This window comes from Podarcis raffonei, chromosome 3, assembly GCF_027172205.1.
Source record: "Podarcis raffonei isolate rPodRaf1 chromosome 3, rPodRaf1.pri, whole genome shotgun sequence".
NCBI classification, from domain to species: domain Eukaryota; kingdom Metazoa; phylum Chordata; class Lepidosauria; order Squamata; family Lacertidae; genus Podarcis; species Podarcis raffonei.
This window is the reverse complement of record NC_070604.1, coordinates 89973999-89991988: the sequence shown is the minus strand read 5'-3', so window position 1 is coordinate 89991988 and position 17990 is coordinate 89973999.

The window sequence follows — 17990 nt, the reverse complement described above, 5'->3', positions numbered from 1 at the left end:
ATCTGTTGCTGCAGGGAAAGATTTCTAAAACCCCTTCGCCAAGCAAGCTCCTTCCCCGCCCCTGGAAGGTTTCTCCGGCTTCAAAACAGCACCAGCTCATTAAAAGGCAGGGCAGCCAGGCTTCCATTGCAGTCTCACACTTTTTCTTTCAGAGTTTGTGGTTTTATATGGGTCTCCCGCAATCCCCACCCCACCCCTGCCTCCGTCCCCCAAAGCATCCACTTGACTGCCCAGGAACCTACAGCACCATCGGCTGAGAAAGCTGTGGCGAAGAACAAACTCCCTCGAGTTTGGAGCCCTGGAGGGCAGCCATGTTGAAACTATCATTGTTTCGGCCCATGTCTTTCATTAAAGGCTGCCAGATAAATATTTACAGCTGGTCATGGGAGGAGGCAAGCTGGAGGGACCTCGCCACATTTTTCTTCATTTCACTGCTCATCTGGCGTAGGCTTTTGCATCTATGCAATGTTGCATTGAATTTGTCGTTGCTGTTGTCATCTTGGTGCATTAAGAATTGTGAGCTTTCATTTCAAAATAAGCCGTATCTGAATCCCACTGTATTACCAACATGGCAACGTCTTGTAGAGGTTTTAAGGCATATGCCAGAACATAGTCCTTGGTGTTTAATGAATCACAAATTTCAAGGGAGCTCCTCCCTGCCTGGTTTTGAATTGTGTTACATCTGGTAATCTCCCGCTACCCTGGAAATCTGAGATGCCCTGTGTCACTGTGGCTTCTGGCCTTGTGGTGCTGCTATGGAATGCCAGGTCAGTCTGCAATATGTTCCTTCATACATCTGACAAAGTGGGCCTCAGTCCACAAAAGCTTATTCTACAATAAATAAATCTGTGAGTCTTTAAGGTGCTTTTGGTGTAATGGACTATCATGGCTGCCGCTCTGGAAATTGCACTTGGCTCTAGTGGGACAAGTTGGGAATACTGTTGGTGTTGTGCCCATCCCATCCCACCAAACTGTCTCCCTGAGATCACCAAGCTGGTCTTGGATCAGGTGCTGAGGACCCGCTGGATGATTGTCCTGGGTGTTGTCAACTTCTATGCAAAGGCCACCTCATCAGAAATGGCTCAGGACTTGAAAGTGTGCACTTAAGAGTGCGCTCCAGAGTTTTTCTTTTGAAGATGGGTTACCTGACATCAAGGTAGTGTCAGGTGATCACAGTCTCACCAAAACGGCTTCAAGGCTGTGCACCCATGTTAATGGGAGAACCTGAGGTGGACCCAATGGCAGGACACAGCCTTCATTGAGTCCCCGAGAGTCCTGACCACTGATATTGAATGCAGTCTAACCTACTGGTTTAAGCCCAGTTTAACCTACTTTGCCTCTCCGTGGATGACATCCTTAGGATGATATATTTATATATTTGTGCATGGCAACAAGTGAGTCTGATCGAGCTGCATTAAAAAAATGGTATTTTGATGTGACTCTGAAGGGAAAGGTTACATGATGGGATGCAGCAGTTTTGGCTTCCTGGCATGGCTCTAACCACAATTTTCAAACCATGCAGCTTTTAGCGAGTCAAAGTGTTCATTGAGCATCAACTGGAATAAAAGAGCTTTGGAGATGTTTAAAAGGAGCCTGAAAAACTGTCATGGAGAATGGGGGAGGTAAAAACAATCCATAATAGACAGCTGGGGATTCAGCATACTGTTTAGGTCTCCTGTCTGTGATATACAACCTACATCTGTCCAAACACAGACCCCCTTCCTTTGCTTGCCGAGATGAATCAACAACAGCTCAGCAATGATCGTTTCCAGCTCACACTGAGGCCTACAGATTAGAACACTCCGGATTCCACTTGTCAAACTGTCTCGCTAGGACTTGGCCTGCGTTGGGTTTCATGGTTTGTTTTTAAAACTCCCTCAGAGATATTCGTATGAAATTGACTTGTGTTAGAAAGTTTATTTGGTTTTGGGATCCAGTAGGCCAAGACAGGGAAAATGGGAGGAAAGGGAAGGCATGTAGGGATCTCTGTCCCACAGCCTTAGGGGAAGGGTAGCTCAGTGGTTGAAGACAGGAGTGCCTGGCGTGCTCTGGTCTATGGGGTCACGAAGAGTCGAACATAACTAAACAACAACAAGCTCAGTGGTTGAGCATCTGCTTTGCTGAGATGCTGAGTTCAATCCCAACATCTCCAGAGAGCCCTATCTGAAACCCTGGAGAGCCTCTGCCAGTCAGTGATGGGGGAACCATATACACCACCTTGAGCTCCTTGGAGGAAAAGGTAGGATAAAAAAGTAATAAGAAATTAAAAAGCAAGCAAGGCAATACAGCATCTCTTTTTCCATTCATGCTTCTGCAGGCAATATTAACCCAAAGCACCCCCTGACACAGCAATTCTTCTGGGATTTAATTACTGGATTGTTTTATTTGTGTGAGAAATTCTTCATTCAGTGGATAAGGAGGAGGATGAATCAAAGAACAGGGTTAAAAGTTGTATAAATATGGACATTTTGCAACTCCCAAGTGCTTGACATTCCAAGTGAAATAATGTTTACCAGGCCTACTATTTGGTATGTGGTTAGATATTTACCTGTGCCATACCAGAACTGTACTGCGTTAACTCCTCCATGGGTCAGCAGGTTGCAATGTGTTAATTAAAGTGTGTGATGGTGGCAAGGAAGGAAGAATTTCTTGGGGGAAAGGGCTCATGCCACATATGAAAGGAAGAATGATGCTTTGATCTGTTTATTTTAGGAAATATATTGTTTGCTTCACCAGCGCCCATTCTCTTCAAAGGGCCTCAGACTCATTGTCTCAGCAGAAATCTGGAGTTGTTCGTAGTGGATTAACAAAGGATGGATTAAGAAAGCCAGAAAGCCACACAGTGGACTAAATATCTAAGGATGCAGTCAATGGCTGGGTAGATGTGTTGTGTTTTTATTTCCCCTGATTCAGAAATGCTCTTTCCTTGCCTCTCTGTTGAAATCCAGCACCTGTTTTGCCACCTTATGGAGAAGCCAAAATTGTCCGGTCAATGCGCTATATGCATGTTTACTTGGAACTAAACCTCACTTGGTGCAATGGAACTTAGCACATAGTACTAATCTCTGCAACCTTCTTCGAAGGGAGACTTGGCCTGCTGGCCCAATGCAGCCCTCCAGGCCATTCTCTCTGGACCCCAGGTTGCTCCCCACACCATGCCCCTCAATAGCCTTTCTCCACACTTCCCTCATTTTCTCCAGTTGGAATGTTTCTTTGAACTGTGATGATGCTTCTTGCTGAACTTGATTGATTGATGGGTGGCAGCAGCGTAGAAACCACTGGCTTTTGTGCAGCTGCAATGGAGCCCACTGGACAAACACAAGAGCTACATGTGCTGCTCCTCTCCCCTTTGCCACTGACTGCTACCTTGCACTGGCCCCTGGCAGGTTCCCTGCAAGGAAATGCGGCCCTTGTGCTGGAAAGGTCCCCTACAGCAGTTTTACGGGTTCGTCCCCCTTGGTATCAGTACAGATGGAGAGTGGGCTATAATAAATATTTTCAAGAATAAGCAAGCGCGCAAATAAATCGCTGCTGAGGTACATCCACAATTGTGAGGTGTCACAAACTGTTACCATTGTTGAAGTAAGGGCAGCGCAATCGCAGCTAAGAAGCTCAAATGATATACAGTGGACCCTCTAGTTACGTACCGCTCTGGATACGTAACTTTCGGGTTACGAACGCAGCAACCCCGGAAATGTATACTGCACATGTGCAGAAGCGGCGCCTCCGCCTATGGACTTTTCGGGTTGCGGACAGACTCCCAGAACAAATTTAATTTATATCCGGAGGGTCCACTGTATATGACTGAAACCCTTCTTTGGAAATTAAACCAATGTCCAGACTTTAACATTCAAAAACTTTACTTACAGAAACATATAGTTATAGATGAATCAAAACATATTTACAGTCAAGCACAGGCTCACAGTCTCTTTTTCTAACTTCCAAACAACTGTATTTTCCTCTTTTTCCAGAGCTCAGCAGTGAGCCTTCTGTATCACAATTAGGCCATGCCTTGCAGCTCATTTGAGAGATAACCACTTTTACCTTCTCCTGCAGCTTTGCTCTCTTTCAAGCAAAGAAGCACTCCAACACTCTATGGAACTTAGCAGTGTTTACAGTGGATTCTAAAACACAGTCATCTTGATTCACATAGAATGGAGTCTCTCTTTCACTAGATACTTCCCATGTGACCAATGTTAGCCAACCACTTGAGAACTACTGGAGAGAACTTTCTAGAATTCAGTTGCCAGCCAATCAGATTTAAACACATAGTAATGCATAGAAGCATTTACAATTTCAGTGAACTTAATTACTAAACTTAGCAATCATTGGCTAGGGACTACCTCTGATGTCACAATAGGTAATGGCAGATGAGTGAATATAAAAGGGCCTTTTCCTCTTCCCTAACAATGTAGAGTGGGCAACAGCTGTGATATCCTGCATTGCCCAGTCTTCCATCTGTAGGAGGCCCATTCGTAGATGAATGGAGGCTACCATCTGGTTGTGGGATTGCAGCCTGAATGCAGCTGATATCCATGGTCAGAAGCTGGATGATATCTAGAGATGGACCTAGTGGAAGATGGAAGATGCTGGATGCTGGTAGGTGGAATTTGTATTTGAAAATCAGTGGATACCACAAGGCTGAAGCAGGCTGATATTTGTGGATGTAAAATGGCTGAAGCTGGTCGACATCAGCTGGTGGGTATTTGTGGGCTGAAGCCGAGGCCCAAATGTTTATGAATGGAGAGTGAATTATCAGTGAATATGTATGTTGGCGTTCTTCATGGATATTGGCTGGCATATGCTTGTGGGGGGTGGGTTTCAAATGTGGTCACTGTGAATGGTGTGTGCATATGCATGACTGTGATGTCTGAAAGGAAACTGGTGGATATTCATGAACAGATGAAACCTGAAAGCTGTGCTGATGCCTCTCCAGCTATCACCTTTGGCTGCAGGTGTCAGGAGTCCAGGTTCCCAGCTTGATAACACGGTAAGCGTAGGTAATTAAAAAGGAGGATTTATTGCAAAAACAAACAGATAGCTTTGGGCAGCCCTAACAAAGCCACTGACATCATTCAATATGACCCTTCTGAAGACTGCTTCCGGTTCCTACAGAATATATTGAACCGTCGCCCCTTATGTCTCTTGTTTTGCTTCCTGTCTAGCAGCCCTCCCATTCGTTGACTCTTCGGACTTATTGGATCAGCTCTAGCCTCTCTCTGTTCTGAAAAACTGTCTTGGTGTCTGTTCATGCCTGTTGGAGCTTTCTGAGAGCTTTGGCTGTGTTCCAGCCCGCTCTCAGTCGTTCCCTTGGCAACCGGCATTCCAGTGTCTGAGGAAGTCGCACTGGGCACTGGCCGCTGTTCAGTCTGCCTCAGATCTAACCCTCTCTGTTCTGCAGCTGGCTGTAAAGTTCCACTAGGAGCTAGCTCATTCCTGACAGCAGACCACCTATGAGGTCACAAAGGGGCATGATGACTGGGTGTGGAGGGGAAGAGACCGTACTTGTATATCACAGGGCTGGGGGACCTGTGGCCTTCCAGGTGTTGTTGGACTCCAAATCTCATCAGCCCCAGTCATCATGGCTAATACCAGGAATGATGGAAGCTGTAGTCTAGCAACTGCTGTAGACTACAGGTTTCCCATCCCTGCAAACTCATTCTCTGAGTACAAATCCATATGTAGCCGTGGGACGGTCAGCCAAAAAAGACTGCTGTTGTAGTCAAGGCTGACTGATCAATAAGATGAAGAGTTGCAGTTCATTTTCTAGGAACCAGTAACCAGCTGCACCATCTTGCTTCCTGTGCCTTGGAACATTCCATAGTTTTGAATGGGGGAATTGCTGAGCCTAGTGATTGTGCATGTATGGGAGGGAGAGACAGCAGAAATTGAGAGCGAAGAGGTCTAGCCTTCAACATCTTCTGCTACTGTGCAAATAGTCATGCACTTTTTAGTATAGCTGGCATCCCTTTTGAATTTAATTTTAAATCCAATACTGGAGAGCCTTGAGTCTCCCCTACTCTACCTTATAAACACTTTGAGGGGAGGGCCTGGCTAACAAACATTGATCTTCCAACTCTGCAGCTTCTTACGCTGGTTCCCGTGTGGGTCAAAATGATGTTCAGTGAAACCAAAAGTGATTTGTTTGAGAAGTGCACTTCTCCATTGCAACTGCTCTTTCTTGCTCTGCCTCGACCTTCCTATTTCTATCAAGGTAATCGCTTCGTGTGGAATGACCGTTCCAAATGAGGTATTCTTTGTTTCTTTTTCATCTTAAATTTAACAACACAGTAATAGCTTGTAAATGAAATGCTGCTCATTTATTGAAACCATATTCATCAAGGCTGAGCTCCCACGTGGGGGAGGCATGTGTGTTCAATTGCTGCAATACCTTGGCAAATATGCTTTTAATAAAGCCCTGGTATTATTTAATGCTCAGGGAGCAACAACTACTGAAACCCGGAGCCAAGACCAAAGACTGAGAAGATCAAGTTTTGAAAAGTACACCAAGCGGTTTATTTCTTTGCAGCTGAAAGGGACTCCACCCAGGTTTTAATTTGAGTCCTGCGGATCATCAGAGCTTAGCCTGGGATCAACCTTGGAATATGTGAAACAAGAATATTGGCGAGTGCTTCTAAACTTGGGCTCTTGGATACCCAAGTGGCATTTGTTAACCAGAGCGCACTGCATGGCCCAACATGATACATTCCTTGGTGACCTCTAGATGGGATTAGTGGAAGCAGAGCTGCTTTTCAAAAGGAACTGCAACAGGCACAAAATACAACTGCTTTCAACAAGACCTGGCAGACAATGGAATGCAGTGGAACACAGGAAGCTGAATCAGACCATTGGTCAGTATTGCCTACACTGGCTGGCAGCAGCTCTCTAGGTTTTCAGGCAGGATCTCTTTGACCTCTATCATGAGATGCTGAAGATTGAACCTGAGACAGCCCACATGCAGAGCAGATACTGTCTCTGATCTCTGGTCATTTAAAAAAAAATCACTGATTCTTTAAAGTTCACAGTAGTGGTCTTCTTGACCTTTAATATCTCATATGGTCTGGTGCAGACAAAAGCACCTCCTTGGAGGAACCTCTGCTATGGGTTCTTTTAAGATGCAGGAGGAGAAGGGATTTATGGAGGAGAAGGCTATTGACAGCTACTAACCACAATCTACTTTTTGATTTGGTATACTTAGGGAGGACACTTCTTCCAAAGGAGCATAGACAACAAACACAAAGCAAAACACATCAGCCATCAATACACGTATGCAATATAAAAATCATATACAGTCATACCTCAGGTTACAGAAGCTTCAGGTTGCGTTTTTTCGGGTTACGGACCACCGAAACCTGGAAGTACCAGAACGGGTTTTGGTGGTCGTGCATGCTCAGAAGCACTAAATGGTGATTTGCGCATGCACAGAAGCACCAAATAGCAGCCCGTGCGTGTGCAGATGTGGGTTGCGAACGCTGCAGGTTGCGAACGTGCATCCCGCACGGATCATGTTCGCAAACCGAGCGTCCATTGTATTGGTTTAAAACAACACACAGCATGGCTGCTAAATATTTACCATTTCCTTCTAAAGCAGTAATGATGGTTATAATCCACCTTCAAAGTACTTCTGAACACCAGTTGCTGGAAAACACAGCAGGGGAGAGCGCAGTTGCATTCAGGTCCTGCTTGCAAGCTTCCCATAGACATCTGATTGGCCCCTGTGAGAAAAGGATGCTAGTCGAGATGGGGTTTTGGCTCTGATCCAGCAGTGTTCTTCTTTTGAAGAGGAAGAACGTGGATTCTTCTTCCACTTCCTGCTTTAGAAATTCAGGCATTCTATATCTCCCACCCACCAATCCCATCAGCAGTATACCTATATATAAGTAAAACATGCCAAACTTCATCTCCCTATCTTGTCTTGAAAGTAGTTACAATTTAGTTATAACCACAAGGATGTGTTGGTTCTATTACAGTAGTACCTCGGGTTACATATGCTTCAGGTTACATACGCTTCAAGTTACAGACCCTGCTAACCCAGAAATAGTCATCAGGTTAAGAACTTTGCTTCAGGATGAGAACAGAAATCGTGCTCCGGCGGCGCGGCGGCAGCAAGAGGCCCCATTAGCTAAAGTGGTGCTTCAGGTTAAGAACAGTTTCAGGTTAAGTACGGACCTCCGGAACGAATTAAGTACTTAACCTGAGGTACCACTGTACTTACATCTTTCAGGCTTCATGTATCTTAGGCTTAGTTTAAACATACCATTATGACCACTTTCCATTCTTCTCCAAAGAATCTCACCACCCCCTGCAGCATATTTTTTGGGTCTGCAAGAGGCTGCAGAAGGAGGGACTTGGCAAACATCACTCCCCCCTCCCCTAGTGCTTATGGAAGCCTCTGGTGGATCACAGAGCTTTCCATCAGCAGCGGGAGACAATTGGATTCAGTGCTTTTCTTTCCTAGACTACAGGAAAACTCTCTCCATTTCATACCTAGATAATTGCCCATGGGATGTTCCTCATGGAGGAAAGAGGAAGGGAGAGGAGGTGGTTTTTGCTGATTGCTCCTTCCTTCTGCAGGTCCCTGCAAAGTTCCTCCAGAGAGCTGGAGGAACCCTCTTGAGCAATATGGGAAGCAGCCCAAGGAGAAAGGGGAATCAGTAAAATAAAAATAATCTCCCCCTTCCTCTGCTAGAAGTCAGTCCCTCCTGCAAACTGAAGGGTGATTCTGGATCCAACTCATAAACCTTAGTCTGTGAGGGGCCTTGTAATTGGATGAAGACTGGGCACCGCTATATGTGTTTGTGAAGAAAATAGAGGAAACTTCCTCTCTGGCCAGAGATATGAGAGATGCAAACGATAAACCCAGGCAACCTAGCGGAGACATGTTTCTTTAGCCAACTCCCCTTTGAAATATTTCAGTCAAAGTTGCATTAACATTCCCTTCTTGGGGCTATCTTGAGATCTGCCAGGATTCCTGCAGGCAGAGGTTCTGAACCCAGCTACAAGGCTCCAGGAAGTCTTCGGATGAACTCACTTGGCATCTTGAATGTACAAATGACAACAAGGGAGTTCCCGAAGAATTATGTGGCCCTTTTCAAAGTGCTGAGACCTTCCTCTTTCTTGTTAAGGCTCCTCTGAGCTCTTATTGAGCCCTACCTTTCAAACCTTGGGGGGCTTTTGTTGAATTGTATGCATGCAAACCTTACAGGCATGGAGACAATCCGGAACTTTCATAAGCTTGAACCACACCATCTAGGCTGACATCAGAAATTCAGTCAACACATCTGTATCCTACAGTTCCTGAAAGGAGTTCTTGGGTAGCATATGTGGGACCATTCAATTTTATTCTCACAACATCTTTAAGGTAGATTAATTTGAGAATAAAAGGTAAATGACCTCTGAATGGTTAAGTCCAGTCAAAGGTGACTATGGGGTTGTGGTGCTCATCTCGCTTTCAGGCCGAGGGAGCTGGTGTTTGTCCACAGACAGCTTTCCGGGTCATGTGGCCAGCATGACTAAACCGCTTCTGGAGCAACAGGACACCGTGATGACTACCTAGTGAACTTCATGGCTGAGACTGGGCTTCAAATTTAGTCCCCTCAGACCAGGAGTGAGGAAAAGGTAGATCAGGAACTACAGGTAGATCAGATCCCACCAAATATCTCTAGATAGCATTGAGAGCAAGGCCACTGACATGGATCTTTACACATGAGCTCCCCTGTATGGGAGCAAGTGGCTCGCTCTGCGGCAGCAAAACCTGTGTCTGGACTGTACCACATCAGACTGCAGGGTGGGATTCAGAGAAGGGAATGTTCCTTCATAATTGACTCTAATCATGCAAATCAAAACTTCTGGTATGCTCTTGAACCCCTCTCACAAAATACTGGCAGATTGGAGGCACTCTATTGTTCAGTTACACGTGTAGAGATTGGAGCAGTACGACACAGGTTTGCTACCTCTCTAAGAACTTGGCCTCTGACATAGCAGCCAGGGCATGGAGAAGGCTTAGACAATGAGCATGTGCTGTCAGATGGGGCCAGCCATTGTTCCAAAGAATGTATTTCACACAGGCCAGATGTTAAAATAATCTCCTCCGCTTGTGCCCTCTCCCCGGTTTTTAATTGATCTCCGCATTTGTCTGTGCTTTCCGTGAAAGGACTGGAGGCCTTTCCTCATATTAATGAATCCCAGAGCAGCCCTTTCATTCCTGCAGCTGGAGATCGTTACAAACTGTTATGGTTTCTTAATCAGCAAAACTCTCTTGTCCCATCTCCCCCCACATCTAAAGGGGGACTCACTGTTGCCTTTATCTCTTGCCTCCTCAAACTCCCTTCATTTCTACTCTGCCTGACCTTTGATTGCATGAGATTAACTCCCCCCAACCCTTCCTCTTGTACACCTTGTGTATCACCTTAGCCATTGTGTGCTAAGTGGGCAGGAATGGGAGAGAGAAACAGCAAATAAGCTTGGAGCAATATTCCCCGATTGCTACCTTGACCACCTCTATTTTTATTCCTTGATTAGCGGGTTTCATTTGGGTCTGTTCGGAGATTCCCAACAACCCCACTAACCTTGCTCCAAACTCTGCATTTGTTTACACACCTAAGGAGCGATTAGAGGCTTAAAAGGTTCAAGCTTTCAATCCAAAACAGTGTATCTATTCTGGCAAGGAGTATGGGCAAAAAGACTATGAAAGGAATATCTTTGCCTGAGTACGATAAACCTGAAAACTTTGACACAGAGTAGATTCTAAGATGGAATCTGCACACATATTAAAAACACTGTGAAAATGCTTTTTTAAGGAATATTTTTTTTTTTGAAAAATACATTGAATTTGGCATAGCTCACTATCGCCATCTAGTGTCACACTTTCCAACACATTTAAAACGTTTTATTTGCAGCTGTATAGCCGAGTCCTAAGTACTTTATAGGCCCACCAGAAGAGATTTTGTTCATCTTGTCTATGAGTGTTATGTCGTGGAACCAGCTGGTTTACAACAAGCTACTCCTTTTGGGGCTTTTGCAAAATGCTAACAGTCTTGCAGCTCCAACAGCTTCTGCTTGTTGTAGAAGCCTACTGAATTTCCCCTTTCTTTAACACATTCTGAACTTGACATTGGGCTGACATGGAGGACTCAGGATTCCTTCATTGCTCCCCTGATTGGCAGGAAATGTTCAGTGCCCTATTTCTGTCCCAGTTGCTGGCCAAATAAGCTTCTTGCCAGGCCAGGAATCCCTAAACAGTGCGCCAACAGAGAACGGGCAGTGAGCTGTAAGAAATAAATCTCAGTGTAGACAGGAATGGATGGTTAGGATTTCTAGCTGTGAGGGTTTGTGGTCGAGGGGTTCAGTATCATCCCTTATGACTTGTCTCTTTCTAATTGGACAACAGCAACAAAACAGATGATGAAGGGTTAACATATGGGGAAGGTCTCAGTGGTAGAGGAAGAGCTCATGTTTTGCATGGGAGAAGGTTTCCGGTTCTAGCCCTGCCATCCCAGTGAAAAGGGTCTCAGGCCAGGAGGACTAATAAATCCCTCCTCTGTCTGAGACCTTGGAGAGCTCTCTGCAGGATTTAACATGAGGGTTAAATAGGTTTCCTAGGCTTACAAACGTGCAAGATACACATGCTGCAAAATTCTGCCATTTTGGATGCAAAATTTGATATCCATCTCTCCATCGTGGAAAATAACAGACCCTGCAGTGTAAGTTTACAACGAAGTTTCCCACAACCCAGTATTATACAGACATTCTAAGTCTCAGCTTCTCTTTTTGGTTTCTCTACCAAAGATCTCAAAGCCCAGGAAATTAGCAGTCAGATGAAATTTATATCCACAGCTGGACAGGATGTTGCCTACTAGTCTTTTCCATCAACTGGTCATCCAGTTGTTCTCGCAGAGGTAACTTACATCCCTTCTATTCATCAGCTATACAAACCCATTATTTATTTCTCATTAAATTCATTTATGAGGAAAACCCCCACATTCCTGGCTCACCAGGTTTTCCTTTCTGCAACGCCTATCCTCAACTGTCTCAACTGCCCAACTGCCACCTCTCACTCTCTCAACAAACTCTAAATTCTTTCCCTTACTCAGACTTCACTGCTTCATGAAGGTATTTTGCACAAACCAGTGGGACACTGTGTGCTTCTGGTAGACGGCTCTTTGCTCTTTTGGAATCCATGGAACTTATTCTCAGTAAGCATGTTCAGAATCCAGATATAAATATCCTGTGCGAATCATTGGCTTTGTAATTCATGCCTTTTTAAAACCAGCCTTTTGAAAATTTCTTGTCATGTCACGTTGACATGGTTATTTATTTGTGGCAGCCTTCAGACACAGGGCAGATTATCTCGAGGTAGCAGGAACGTGCTCTCATAAGAGAAGCAAGCCACATGTTGAACTTTATAAAGGAAAAACCGAAAGTTGTTGAGCAATCGTGATTTTTTGATTGACTTGCCTAAGATCCAGGACAAAGTGCTGCCTTTTGGAAATTCCCCCCAGCCATCAATTCTGCCTTTGAAATACCAGTAATGTCTGGGAAAATCCAGACATATGGCAGTCCTATCCTGCGGTCTCTAACGGCTCATTTTTCAGCCCATAGCTTGGCACCCTGATCCTTGTCAACTGACTTTAGCTACTTCAGGGACAATCAGTTTCATCTGTGCTGTAGTAACAAAAGCAGGCCACTCTGCTTGCAGAATGCAGGCAAAGGTATCCAGTTCAGGCCCATATATTCCCTCTAGACAGTTGCACTGGGACCGCTAGCTACAGGGTTAACCAACAGGATGCCATATGGATATCCCACCATTAGCTTTCTGCTGGAAAAGTTCTTTGTGCAGTTCATCAGCAGAACCACACATGATCTGGGATACAGATGAAGTAGCACCAACGGTTGCCCTGGAGTGGCCAGATGTCAGATTCAACACAGGAGGACAACTTGGGCTCCATATATTTGATCCTATGGATTGTTGCTTCAACACAGCAGCTGTGTGTGTTTGTCAGGTTATAGTCTTTCTTCTGCGCAGATCTACTGTTGCTTTCTTATTAATTGAAGAACAGCCACCCTTATCAAGAAGTACTGCCATCACATCAATCTCATCGCCCTCCACAGAAAAAATAATACGCTCTCACTATGATGCTGGAGGGACTGTGGGGAGTAGGACCCATTTCCCCCCATGTGGTTGTTGGGATACTGCCGGGGAGACGGGGGCATCAGGCAGGCCGGCAGCCGGGCGATCCCCGGTCTCCCTTGGAACAGCATCAAACAGCGACATGAGCCTCAGATACGTTTAGAGACTCGGCACGCTCTATTAGCAAAGTGAATAAATCTCACAATGGAAGTGGCGGACAGAGTCATGTGTAAGCATATTTACAGCATTTTATTCAGCAGCAGGAACAAAGGAAAAAAACATGTCTGCTTCCCTTCGTGTCCAGCAAAACAGCTATACAAAAGCAATATACAAAACGGAAGTTCCTAGCAGAACTGTGCTGGAAGTAAACAGGCATGTGACACACAACAGTCATGCCTGTACCCTTTTAAGGTGGAACGGAACTATATCCTAACAGTGGTCCCCCACGTCTCCATTTTGGATGGATGTCTCCCAAGAAATTGATGAAATGACCTACCAACTCCTAATCTCTGACCCACAGATGGCACTGTTGCTCATCTTTTATGGGCAGCCTAAATCAGTAATTTATAAAGATCTTGCAGCCTTTCTTTTTGTTGCTCCATGACTTGGGATCACCAAGAACTGGAGATCTCCTGCAGTCAGTCTCTTCCATTGCTGGTATCATGAGGTTTGGAATCTAGCACTGATGGAAAAGCGAACACACAGAATCAAAAAAGGATCTATAAAGAAAGGATCTGAATCAGACAAATTCCTGGATTTCCAGGATTCGTGACATGCCTTTATTATAAAAAAGGTAAAGGACCAATGGAAAGTTAAATCTAGTCAAAGACGACTATGGGAGTCAGCGCTCATCTTGCTTTCAGGCAGAGGGAGCTGGCGTTTGTTCACAGACAGCTTTCCGGATCATGTGGCCAGCGTGACTAAGCCGCTTCTGGCGCAACGAGTGCCAAAGTGCACGGAAACGCCGTTTACCTTCCCACTGCAGTACTTATTTATCTACTTGCACTGGCATGCTTTTGAACTGCTAGGTTGGAAGGAGCTGGGGCAGAGCAACAGGAGCTCACCCCGTCGACAAGCCCAAGAGGCTCAGTAGTTTACACCACAGCACCACCCACGTTTTACCTTTGTTATATACACCACTGAAGAAGGGAATGCTAGAAATCCTCTGGTCACATACAGAGAACTGTGGCTGAGTATTCTGGGTTGAATGAAGGTCAATTGATGAACTTTCCATACAACTTTGAACCTGATTACATTATGGATAATTATTTTCTCTCCATTGTTGTTATTTATTTTTGTAGTTTTGTACCAAATTTTTATTTTAGGAAAAGGAGTTGTTTGGGTCAATTATAGTGCTTCACTGTTTCACAAGTGTGACTTTGATGGGGAGAGGGGATATACCCTTAGCATACAGGGAATTGTTGAACTAGTCCATCAGTCTGTAAAGATGGAAATGCATGCAGCCCTTTCCATTTGGACAAGGGAGGGTAAAACTAGCCTATCAAGACTTACACCAAACATGAGCTTCAGGAAGGCAGGGTTGCTTGTCAGCCATGAGCTCATGCATCTCCTAGTTGCCCTTCACACTGCTGTAGGAAATATGTTACATACTTTGAACAGCAGAGTTTTAACAGGAAGGGCAGAATTAAACTGAGATGTATAAAAGCCTAATAACACTAAGCTAAACTGAAGATCAGATGCCAGCTGATAAAAGGATTTGTTCAGTATACAATGAAATTCTACCTCTTTTAGTGTTAATTGCACACACATTGCTCTCTGCTTGCTGAACTGGTTCCTATGATTCATGCTATTTGGTTGCCCACTTGACATTTCCAAACCTAGCCTTACAAAAACAGCATTTTAGAAGTTAGCTTCCCTTCTGGGTTGGGGAGATGTGTTTTGAGTCAACGATAAATCCTTCATGGTTTGTGGATAGGTCAAAGCAGTAAAGCCAAATTGTTTTTAAGAAAAATATATGCTTATTTTATTAACAGAGGGAGATGAAAATTTATGAGGGTGAAATTCACACTGGTTGTTTAAAGGGTTCTGAAATAACAGCTTCCCACCCACTCACATGGGAGGAAAAAGCAGAGCTATGAAACACACACTTTTAAGTTTCAGAAGATTTCAGAAGTTTGTATGCAAAAGGACAAACAAAGCCCATGTGATCAGAGTTTAATGGGTAGCAGTTAGTATGGGCAGCAAAGTACCATTTTACTTACAGCAGAGTATCAATAGGCCTAAAAAGTGTCTGGATGGCAATTTGCCACTAACAGGCAAGATTACACATTATTGACTTAAGTACCTTCACAAATAAAGGGGTCTGCTACATTTGTCTGTGCCTGCTTGCTCTGCTTTTAATGATCCAACCCTTCTGGCTTGCGACAAGTATCTTCTTTCCTAAACATGAATTTCCCTAGTACTCATTTTAAAAAGAACCCTTCCAAAAGCACAGTTCTTATCTATCATCTTTGGTACGGGATAGTATTATATTTTAAAAATATTTAAGTCTGGAATGATCAGTGGGTATTATTTGACCCAGAGACACTGCTGTCTGGATTAATCTCAGTCCTGGTCCTCTTACCCCATGTTAATGTTCAGCCAATAACTTTTTCTCCTCCTCCTCCTTCTCCTCATTTACTGTGGGGCTCCAGGTGGCTTCCATTTCCTTCCTGATGGATGAGGTTGCTGAGTAATATTGTGCAGAGTTGAGCTATAGGCGACCAGGAGCTCCGTCTCCTTTTCATTTAACTCTGTGCTCTCGTTACACAGCTTCCGGCTACAATTGTGGCCTGGAAGTGGGCGAGTTAGCTGAAGCAGAGCTCAAAGAAGGCAGAAAGACAAAGGTATCTGGCAGCCCCTGTTGTGTAAGAGAGGCAGGAGCATAACAGAATGCTAAGCCATCCAGGAATGCTAAGCCATCATTACATTTGCATCCCACCCTTCCAGAGCAGCACACAAGAAGCAGCACACAAGAAGCAATCAAACTTCTCAAGAACAATTCCAATACAGACAAAGGCAGGCAAAGATCTCGACTTACAAGGTTTATTGAAAGAACAGGGTCTTCAGTAGGCACCGAAAAGACAGTGTCTGATATTCACTTAGTGCAGAAGCAGGGAATCTTTGGCCTTCCAAATGCTGCTGAACTACAACTCCTGTCCACACTGGCAATTGGTCATGCTGGCTGGGTCAGATGGAGTTGGAGCCCAATGTCTGGATTGCTGCAATTGTCTCACCTCTAACTTAAAGAATTGGGCCGAGAGGACATGCTTCACCTGAAGCCAGTTTCCCCTCACCAAATCACACCTGCACATTGTAACTGCTTCAATACTATGGGTGTCTAATCCGCTAAACCAGTGTTAGAGTATCTTCTGTGAGCCATGTTCGTACCGTGCTTTGACTGGAACTGGGGAGGGAAAGCTAAAGCAACGTATTTTGAATGTTCTTTTAACTTAAGATTTCTGACCACATGGAATTCCCAATATTGTGCGAAATTCAGATGCACTGCTGCCAATATATGGGTTGGTCAAGGTCATGTGATATGTATTTACCATTTAAGGTGGTTGAAGCATGTTACTATAAACTATGCAAGTGATCTTGTAAATCTTAACTGCTTTGGACTGGTTAGTTGGGGATGGACAAATATGTATTTGTGAAAGCTCCCTTCAGCTCAGTTCCAAATGCTAACAGTACCAAGATTATACCTTTAAGAACTGATAAGGCATCTTTCACAGTCACTCATATGTCACACAATGCTTTTTTTCTGGGGGTATGCATACCCCTAAACATTTTGTGAATCTAAGTTTGGCCTCATTGAGGGGCAGTATTTCAGTATGAGTAGGAAAATGAGAGTACCCCTAAACATACAGATATCTTCCTCATCCCTCCTACACCCAGGTTATCAATATTATTATTTTACTAGATGTGCTGAAGATTGAAGCTGTGACATTATACATTATACAGAAAGGCATATTGTCAGAGCTGCCCGAGGTCCCAGCTCACAAAGGACCAACGCCGCTTCGTTGTTAAGTACGAAAGTCTTTATTGAAGTTCAGTTTCACTTTCACAGCCGCAGCGTGCAGCCCTACGTCTCAAACTCTAGACCGCTGAAGCTCCGTCTGAATCTCCTCCCCCCAGACACCAGTTTAAGACCCTAGCCTTGCTCCACCTCTTCCTTTGCTCTTTCCTCCTCTGGTTCCGCCTGTCCGTCGGGGTCTCGCCCTTCCTAGACTCTTCTGACGCTGAGTCCCCTGAATCTTCTCCCTCCCTCCGGCGGGCTTTAGGACCTGGTTCCCAATCCGGGTTTCCTGCTGTCCCGCGCGCCTGTACATTTGAACTTGGCACGCGCGCCCAGCCTGCAACTTTCCTCCTGACCGTTGCACTGCTGCTGTCACTGCTCCCCCCTTCGGGGAGGCTAGCTGGAACTGACCTCCCCTCCGTTCCCCCACTTTCCGATGGAGGCGTGGTCAGCCCTGACTCATCTTCTCTCCCCGCTGGAGGAGACGCTGGTCCTGACACATGTGACTCTTCCCCCCCACTACGCTCTGGTGGGGAAGCTGGTCCTGATCCCCCGCTGCTGCTTTGGGAGTCCCCGCTGGCCCCTTGTTTCTGGTGCGTCCCCCCTGGGACCCCCCTTGCCCTGACCATCGGCGCCCCCTTCTGGGAATCTTCTGATTCGCTGGAGAAGCTCATGGAATCTCTCGGGTCACTGTCATACTCCCCTACGCTGCCCTCGGATTCCTCCCCTTCGCTCTCCATTTCCTCTCTCCCCTGTGCTTCTGCTCCTGAGTCCCTGACACATATACTCTTTCTGAGCCACACACTCTCAACTTACATAACCTAAGACATAGTCTTTGCAGGT